The sequence below is a fragment of the Narcine bancroftii genome, chromosome 1 (assembly GCF_036971445.1).
Source record: "Narcine bancroftii isolate sNarBan1 chromosome 1, sNarBan1.hap1, whole genome shotgun sequence".
NCBI classification, from domain to species: Eukaryota; Metazoa; Chordata; class Chondrichthyes; order Torpediniformes; family Narcinidae; genus Narcine; species Narcine bancroftii.
This window is the reverse complement of record NC_091469.1, coordinates 325804127-325812805: the sequence shown is the minus strand read 5'-3', so window position 1 is coordinate 325812805 and position 8679 is coordinate 325804127. Positions and strand designations below refer to the sequence as shown.

The 8679-nt window shown below is 42.3% G+C and overlaps 1 long non-coding RNA gene across 1 annotated transcript; it reads right to left on the bottom strand.

The window, feature by feature from the left end:
- Window positions 1–3792: 3792 nt before the first annotated feature.
- On the bottom strand, window positions 3793–6290 carry LOC138752007 (uncharacterized). Its single transcript, XR_011350308.1, has 2 exons — window positions 6104–6290; window positions 3793–3918 (listed from the first exon to the last, which is right to left on the bottom strand). It is a non-coding gene; the product is annotated as an uncharacterized lncRNA (long non-coding RNA).
- Between the last annotated feature and the right edge of the window lie 2389 nt (window positions 6291–8679).

Here is an 8679-nt window from a genome sequence, read left to right as displayed (position 1 = left end):
TACCATCTGGTTGGAGGGTGCCCAGATGGAATACGAGGTATTTTTCCTCCAATTTGTGGGTGGTCTCAGACTGGCAGTTTGAGCATGAGACAATGGTCAGACACATTGGCATGGGAATAGTTCTATTCTTATCAATAGCATCCTTCTGCACATTTCTTCCAACATATTATTGCAGTTAGTCCCGTGATGCAGCCTTGAAGACGTGACAGCAAGAAAGAAAGACTTGTTGATTTACATTAGCTATACACTGGATCTATCACTGCTGTATCATATGAACTCCACCTCTTGAAGTAGTGGCAGTGGAAGAGGAGGACATTTGAGAGACTGCAGATACTAGAATTTGAGGCATTAAAACAATCTGCTGGTGGAACTCAGGGCAAGAGAAAGAATAGTCAACTTCCATTGATACCACTCAACCCACTGAGTTGCACCTGCAGATTGTTTTTCGCTCACCTTGTGTTGACTGTAACACGCACGATGGTTAACACAAGACCTACGATTAGCATAGCGGTGAGTGCGATGCTATTGCAGTGCCAGCGACCCAGGTTCAAATCCAGCACTGTCTGTGAGGAATTTGTATGTTCTCCCTGTGTCTGCATGGGTTTCTCCTGGGTACTCTGGTTTCCATCCACCATTCAAAACCTACCTGGTTAATTTGGGTGTAATTAAGAGGCTGGAATCAGCTTTGACCGTGCTGTCAACAAAATATAAAATTAAAAAAATAGAAATAGGAGCAGGAGGAGGCCAACTGGCCTGTTGAGCCTAGTCTACCTTTTGATCCTGGATGATGTGCCCACAGCCTCAGCTCCACCTAGCTGGACTTTTTGCCATATAACTCTTAATTCCCCTACTATTCATAAATATATCTACCTATGTCTTAAATATATTTAATGTGGTTAACTTCACCATTTATTTGAGCAGACAATCCCACAGATTTACTACACTCAGGGAAAAACAGTGCTCATCCCCATCCGAAATCTATGCCTTCAAATCTTTAGGCTATATTCCTGAGTTCTAATCTCAACCACCAGTGGGAACAAGCTCCCTGCCTCTACCTTATCTATCCTTTTCATCATTTTATGTAACTACAAGATCCCCTCTCATTCTTCTGAAATGCAGTGAATATAGTTCCAGGTGACTCTCAAACTAAACCCCTCATCTCTGGGATCAACCACCTCCAAACCCAGTAGATCCTTTCTCAACTAAGGAGACCAGAAGTGCACATGGCATTTCAGGCACAGCCTTGCCAGTACCTTGTACAGTTTCAGCAGAGCCTCCTTGCTCTCAAATTCATTCCCTCTAGAAATGAAAGCCAATATTCCGTGTGCCTTCTTGATTACCTGCTGCAAATCAAGCTTTTGAGCTAATTCACAAGCACCCACAACTTCCTCTGCACAACAGCATGCTGCAATCTTTTAGCAAACACTGGACAATGAAGATTTTGCTCCCTGAGTATTTTTGGATCTATTTTATGGATCTGGGGCTGTTAATCATGAAAATAACCTTAACATTTTCCTATCACGTACCATTTTGTAGATATAATCCATTATTGTGATTTCCTTACCTCCTTTAAGTCTACTAGCATTTTTCCCACAAAACTAGTTGTTTGGTTCAGGCCAAGCATGCCTAGGCATGCACTCAGTTCAGGTGCTATGCAAATGTTGTCTTAGGCCTGGGCATGCTTTGTGCAGGATAGATTCAGACGGGCTATAAAAGCAGCTCACACATCCAGATGCTGTCACTTAGATTGATCTAGATGAAGCACATGTTCTTCATGCAACAGCATAGTGAGTGTACTTAATAACATTTATTGTCTTCAATACAGTGGAAATGTCTCGTCAATGTCGCAACAGCTGTGATACATTCTGTTACATTTGTGCCGAGTGTACGCTTAAGGCTCAAAGACACAACACTGAATCTTTTAAGAAACCCTATGAATACTTTGGATGTAAAATTGGTGACCAACTCAAACCATGGACTCCTCATATTTGTTGTGCACCATGTACAATCAACCTGAGAGCTTGTGTCAGCATCATTAAGTGATTAAACATGCTATATTCAACAGAAGTCAATGTAATATTTCTCCAACTTCCTACGTGATATGGCAAATCTAGAATTATCTTTGTGTTCAGCTTGAAGTTGTCTATCCTAATCCCCAATTGTTTTTCAGGAAGCCAACCTTCTGGAAAAAAAAAATTGTTCTTCAGTGTAATGATTGATCTTCTATTTTTCCTTCCAAAGTAGATGACCTTGCAAATGCCAACAGTGCTCTCCTTCTGCCAGACAAAAGATATGACATGCACGGAGCCTCATCCAAAGTTTACTCCATCAGTACTTCACAATCACAATCAAGATTTGCAACCAGGAGCCAATGAGAGGTGAGTTTGGAGTCATGTAAAGTCAAGTTTCCTGACATACAGGCCACAGTGAGGAGTGACCTCGAGATTATGGTGATTAAACGGTGAGCAAACCCTTCTGCAATTATGCCTTCAAGAAAAAGAGGCAAAAGAAAACAGATATTCTTTTCACTGTTTAAAATACTTTACTGTTCACACTCATGCAGCTTATCATGTTTTTCATGGTCTAAAACAACTCATTTCTGCAGTGTATCAACTTTCCAAGTTACATTTGTTTTGAATAGCCTATACTTTACAACGAGGCTGAGGTTACAGAGAAAGAGCATGTTTCCTGGCTGCACCAGAGGATTTCACATCCAGCACCCTCGCCAACAGCATGAGTAATGTCTCCCTGCTCAAAGGTCAGGACTCATTTTGTTCTCCTTGACAGACCTGAGAAAGAGTGAAGACGGCAATCATCTGGATAGATTTAACAGCAGAGTACAAAGCAGACCTCTTGGAGCTTGTGTTTCATTTCCCACTGAGCACGAAAAAGCAGAGCTGGAACTAATATTCAGCACAGTGAAAGAAAACAAGGTACTGTGTAGCATCAGCTATCAAGCTAAAAAGTAATCACCTTTGAATTCCTTCCAAAGCAAACTGAAATAACACTGTTTATCTTTTCCCACTGTATCTGTGTGATTTAATTGTACATATCTATACACAAAAATAAACACACAGAGGTGCTCACATACATAGTATCAGTCATTACTCAGTCAGTGGCGCACTTGTCTCCATGGGTCATAGCTCTACCTTAGAAAGTGGTCTTAGGAACTGATGTTCCAGCACATTGCTAAGGAACAGATACAGTATCGGAGGTGTTCTCTTTCAAGAGTGTCAATAAACTTAGTTCTCCAACTATTCTCTCGAATTGGAGAGCATTACTTTGAAGAAGGGCTGTGGAGTTTCTCTTGCTTTCTGGCTGATATTCCATCCTCAGTTCAGTTGACATCACCAAAAATAGATAATTTGGCCTTCCGCCCTTTGCTTTTTATGGGACACCGTGCTGACCAATTAATTGTGACACTTTCATAACCAGAATCAGAATTTATGGTTATCAACATATATCATGAAATTTGTTGTTTTGTGGCAGTGAAAAAAATGTACATTTTTTAAAACTAAGTAAACTGGTGCAAAAAAAGAGAAAAAGTGAGGCAGTGTCTATGGTTCTCTGTCCATTTAGAAATCTGATGGCGGAGGGGAAGAAGCCATTTTTGTAATGTTGGATGTTCGTCTATCCAGGCTTCTGTACCTCCTTCCTGATGGTGGCAGTGAGAAGAGGGCATGGCCTGGGTGGTGGGGGTCCTCGATGATGGAGGCTGCTTAGTGAAAGTTGCACTAATTCACATGGTCCTTAACTAAGTAACCATTGGATGCATTATGAACAGGCAGCAGGTCATCGAAAATTGAAACACTTTAATGTTACAAGAGCCAGAGTTATCCGTGTTCCTCTTTCCACAGGTTCTTCCTGATGTACCAAGTGTTTGGACCATTTTCGATTTTCATTCCAGATTTTCAGCACCTGCAGTTTGTGAGGACATAGAACAACACATGACAGAAACAGCCCCTTAGGTCCTCTTGGCTGCACCGAACATGATGCTTTATTTTAATGAAAACTTCGCTGCTTGCACCTGATGCTTTCCCCTGCATATTTCTATATCTATCTGGAAGAATTTTAAATGCTACCATTGTAACTACTTCCACCACTAGTCCTGGGAGCCTGTTCATTCCAGGTACCTACCACACTCTGTGAGGGGGGAGAAACTTGCTCCGCACATCTCCTTTAAGATTCAAGATTCAATTTATTGTCAGGTAATAAAGACAGTGCCATATTACATGGAATTTGCTTTTATCTGCCATAAGGCAGAGAGATTCGTCATTGGTAGAAATTGTCTGAGGCACCTCTTACATTCAGAAAATAGAAGCAAAAGAGATCCCCCAGAATCAACGAGTGTCCGTGGATTCGCCTCCAACAACTCCCAGAGCCACACAGACTCCAGCCAAGACCATTGGCAATGCAACATCCAGGTCCGAATCTCTGACACGATCAGGAACCCTTCAGCAACCTTGGCATCCTCTCACATCCCGGTTCCAATACCGGGTACCCCTTCAACCAGTCTTCAGCCAGTCTCCAGCAGTCCCCAGTCAGGTGTGAATCCCTCCACCGCAGACAGCAGCAACCCACAGCCTGGGTGGGTTCCTCATCTCCAGTCGCCAATAGCCTGCCACCTGTGCATTCCTCTGCGGCAGAACCCCTCACCGGTCCGCTGCCGTGCTTATCATCCAATAGGGTAATCTCCTCTGCTTCTTCTTCTCAAATGGGCAATGTTCTCTCCATTTTCTGGTGTCCTGTGCCAGTCCTCGGCTCCCTTAAGGCTGCTTCATCATTCTGCCTCACCACCACCAATCTTAAATACATGTCTTCCAGCATCTGACTTTTTTTAATCCTAGAAAGAAGATTCTGACTGTCTATCAATGCCTCTCGTGATTCTATGAAGGTCTATCAGGTCACCCACCGCTTCTGGCACTCTAGAGTAAATAACCCAAGTTGGTTCAACTTCTCAAAGCTTATATTATCTTATCTAGGCAATGTCCTGGCAAATCTCTTCTGTACCCTTTCAAAAAACCTCAAAATCTTTCCTGTCATTTGGTAACCAGAATTGCACACAATACTCCTATTGTGGCCTAACTGAAGTTCTACGTAACTGCCACATGAATTCCATACTCTTGTAACCAATGAAGAGAAACACACCACATTCTGCCTTTAATATCGTATCTACTTGTGTGGCCATTCCCAAAGATCTCTGGACCTGATGATCTGCACATCAGTGCTTTTCAGGGTCCTTCTGCATTTACTTACACTTGGCCTCACATTTGTCCAGATTGAACTCAATCTGACATTTTTTCTGCCCATACCTATAACAGATTTGTATCATTTTGTGTTCTTTAATAACCCTCTACACAGCTCCACCAATCCTGTGAATTTAACAATCTACCTCCCCTATTTTTTTTCTTCCAGGTCATTTAGATAAATCACAAACCACCGATTCCTTGCAGAACACCACTTGTCAATAACCACCAGCCACAACAACATCCTTCCACCACAACCCTTTGCCTCCTCTCTCCAGCCAATCTGAATCCAAACCACCAATTCCCTGGGGATCCCATGCATTTGAACCTTCGGGATCAGCTTCCCATGAGGGGCCTTGTCAAAGGTTTTGCTAATATCCATGCAGAGAACATCCACTGCCCTACCCTCGTCAGCCAGCTTTGTCATGTCTGCAAAAAAAATACCATTCAGATTTGCATGAGGTGACCTGCTCGGCACAAAGTCATGCTGACTGTCACTACTCTGACCATGTCTTTCGCCGTTGGCATTAATCCTAACTCCAAGTATTCTCTCCAATATTTACCTATCACTGACGTTAGACTCACCACCTTATAATTTCCTGGATTATCCCAATATTTCTTCTTGAATGAAAATGCAACATTGGCTGCTTGCCAGTCCTCTGGGACTTCATCTACTGCTCGTAATGACACAAAGATCTGTCAAGGCCCCAACATTGCCCACCCTTGCCTCTTTCAATAACCTGAAGTGCATTCTATCTGGTCCTGGAGAGTTACTCAACTTAGTGACTTTCTTGCTTGATCTCAAAATGTTCCAATACATCAGTGTTCACTACACTAGCTCTCTATCGCTAGCTTACATGTCCTTCTGCTTGGCAGTTCTTCCACTTCCTCTAACTCCAAGCAGAAATTTCTTCCTTAGTCCTTGAATGGTCCTATCCTTTCCCAACTCATCCTCTTGTTTTCAATGCAAGTATAAAATACCTTGGGGTTCTCTTTTAACCGTGCACTGGCCAAGGACATGTCATGACCCTTTTGTCCTTCCTAATGCCCTGTTGATGTATTGTGACATCACGGGGACCAGGCTTCATTCCATTGATGACACCTGCAAGAGGCAGTGTCTTCAGAAAGCAGCCTCTATCCTCAAAGATCCCCACCACCCAGGCCACGCCCTCTTCACTCTGCTACCATCAGGAAAAAGGTACAGGAACCTGAAGATGAGCACTTAGCGGCACAAGGACAGCTTCTTCCCCGCTACCATCAGATTCCTGAATGATCAATGAACCAAAGACACTGCCGTACCTTGATTTTTCATGCAGTCTTTTTATTTATTGTTGTAAGGTGGTTTATCTGAATGTTTGCACTGTGATACTGCCGCATATCAATGAAACAATGAATTTCATGACTTGTTCATGACAATAAATTCTGATTCCGATTTCCTGCAATCCTTGTATTCCTACAGGGCTCTGTCAAATTGAAGCTTCCTAAACCATACATGTGTTTCCCTTTTCTTTCTGACTTTTTAAAAACTTTTTACATTATTGTTACTCATTTGGTACTGGTTCTTTTTCATGACATTGAAAGTTGTAGTTGTGTAACAATGAGATATCACGCCATAATCATACACCACTAAAGAGGCTGAGCTAAAGATGTGATTTCCAGTTGTTGAAGTGGAATGCTGAGAGATTGGGGGAATAAAAGAGTTCTCAATAGGAGGCCAAAGTGTTACCAGAGCAGTTCATCACCCTACACCTTAGGTAGGGTCTTTGGGCATAATAAAAGAGGTATTTGTACAGCCATGTTAATATACCCACTACAATCTGCCATTCAGGATGGAGCAGGGCAGAAATCTGTTTTCCAATGGCTGCCACTGTTCCTACTGTAATCTTTTAATGCTTCATGATGCTCCTGCAATGGAGTTGGAGCTATTTGTAGTTTGCTGACCACTGCATTGCAAGCATGGTCACATGGATTCTATTTTGAAGAAGTTCATTCATTCTGGAGCCCTCAGAGAAAACACATGGAGATGGTGAGAATGTACAAACTCCTTATAGACAGTGCGAGATTCAAATCCAGGTCTGGTCTCAATCGTTGGTTCCATAAAGGCATTGTGCTAAAAGTTAGGCCAACCATGCAGCCCTATCATTACATAACAGTTTGCAATGTCCAAGTCATTGGGGATATTTAAGTCAGGTTCTTGATTAGCCAGGGCATTAAGGGTTATGGGGAGAAGGCCGGAGCAACAGGACTGAGTAGGAAAATGATTCAGCTAATGATTAAACGGCAGGACAGGCTTGATGGACTGAATAGCCTGTTTCTGCTCCTTTGCCTTATAGTCTTACAGTGTGCCATGATAACCCAGAGTGGTAAGGTCATTGGACTTACCAGTGGACTGATCAGATATTTGTATGTATTCATATTTGTTGCTTGGCTGCAATATTTATTTAATAATGCAAACAACTGTTGGCCTTGCTGACTACAATGCCAACACACTGGAATATAGCCTTGGCTCACACTGATGAAAAACTCGATGCCCATTTTCACCATTGCTGGGTGAACCTAATTCTGTTGGTGTCTCCTGTATATCTGACCTGATTTCTGTGTCCTAGACTTGAATGATTATGTTACCTGACCTTCAATGGAACTGAAGAAGGAAATGCTGAGCATAATTGGAAGGAACACAGAAATGCTGGAGGAACTCAGTAGGTCTTGCAACGTCCAAAGGAGGTAAAGATATATAGCAGACCTGAGTCCTTCTTCTTTGCTCATCAAACCTCTTGTGGGTGCTAGGAGACCTGCTGGGTTCCTCCAGGATTTCTATGTTTTACTACAATCACAGCATCTGAAGACTTTTGTGCTTCACTAAGATAATTGGCAAGCTACGGAAACAGAGGCAATTCACATTTCAAGCCACTGACCTTTTTTTTTAAGATTGGTAGTGTTGCTTATAGATGAAAAGTGTTTCTAAAATAACTTTCTCATGCTTAAATTGTCTGTAAATTCAGGAACTAACATCTCAGAAAATTGAATTCTTTTCGTGCCTTCCTTCAGTGCAATTTTCCATGTTATTTGTTTCTTGCTCCCTTCGTCCATTTCCCACAAATCTGGCCCCATCCCATTGTTATCCTGCTGTTATTCTTTGCTATTCTCTGCCTTTCCTTCAATTCCCTTATCATTCCATCATCTCAAAATCCCAAAACCTTTGTAAATTATAGGTCATTCTCTAATAATTATTTCCAATGCTATCTACAAATTTGCCAATGACCCCACAGATGTCGGCAGAATCACAAGCGGCAATGAGGAAGCGTACATGAGGGAGATGGATCAGCTCGTTGAATGGTGTCACTCCAACAACCTTAGCAAAACCAAGAAGATGATTGTGGACTTCAGGAGGAAGTCAGGAGAACACGACTGTAGCGCGAATAAAAGCTCTCAC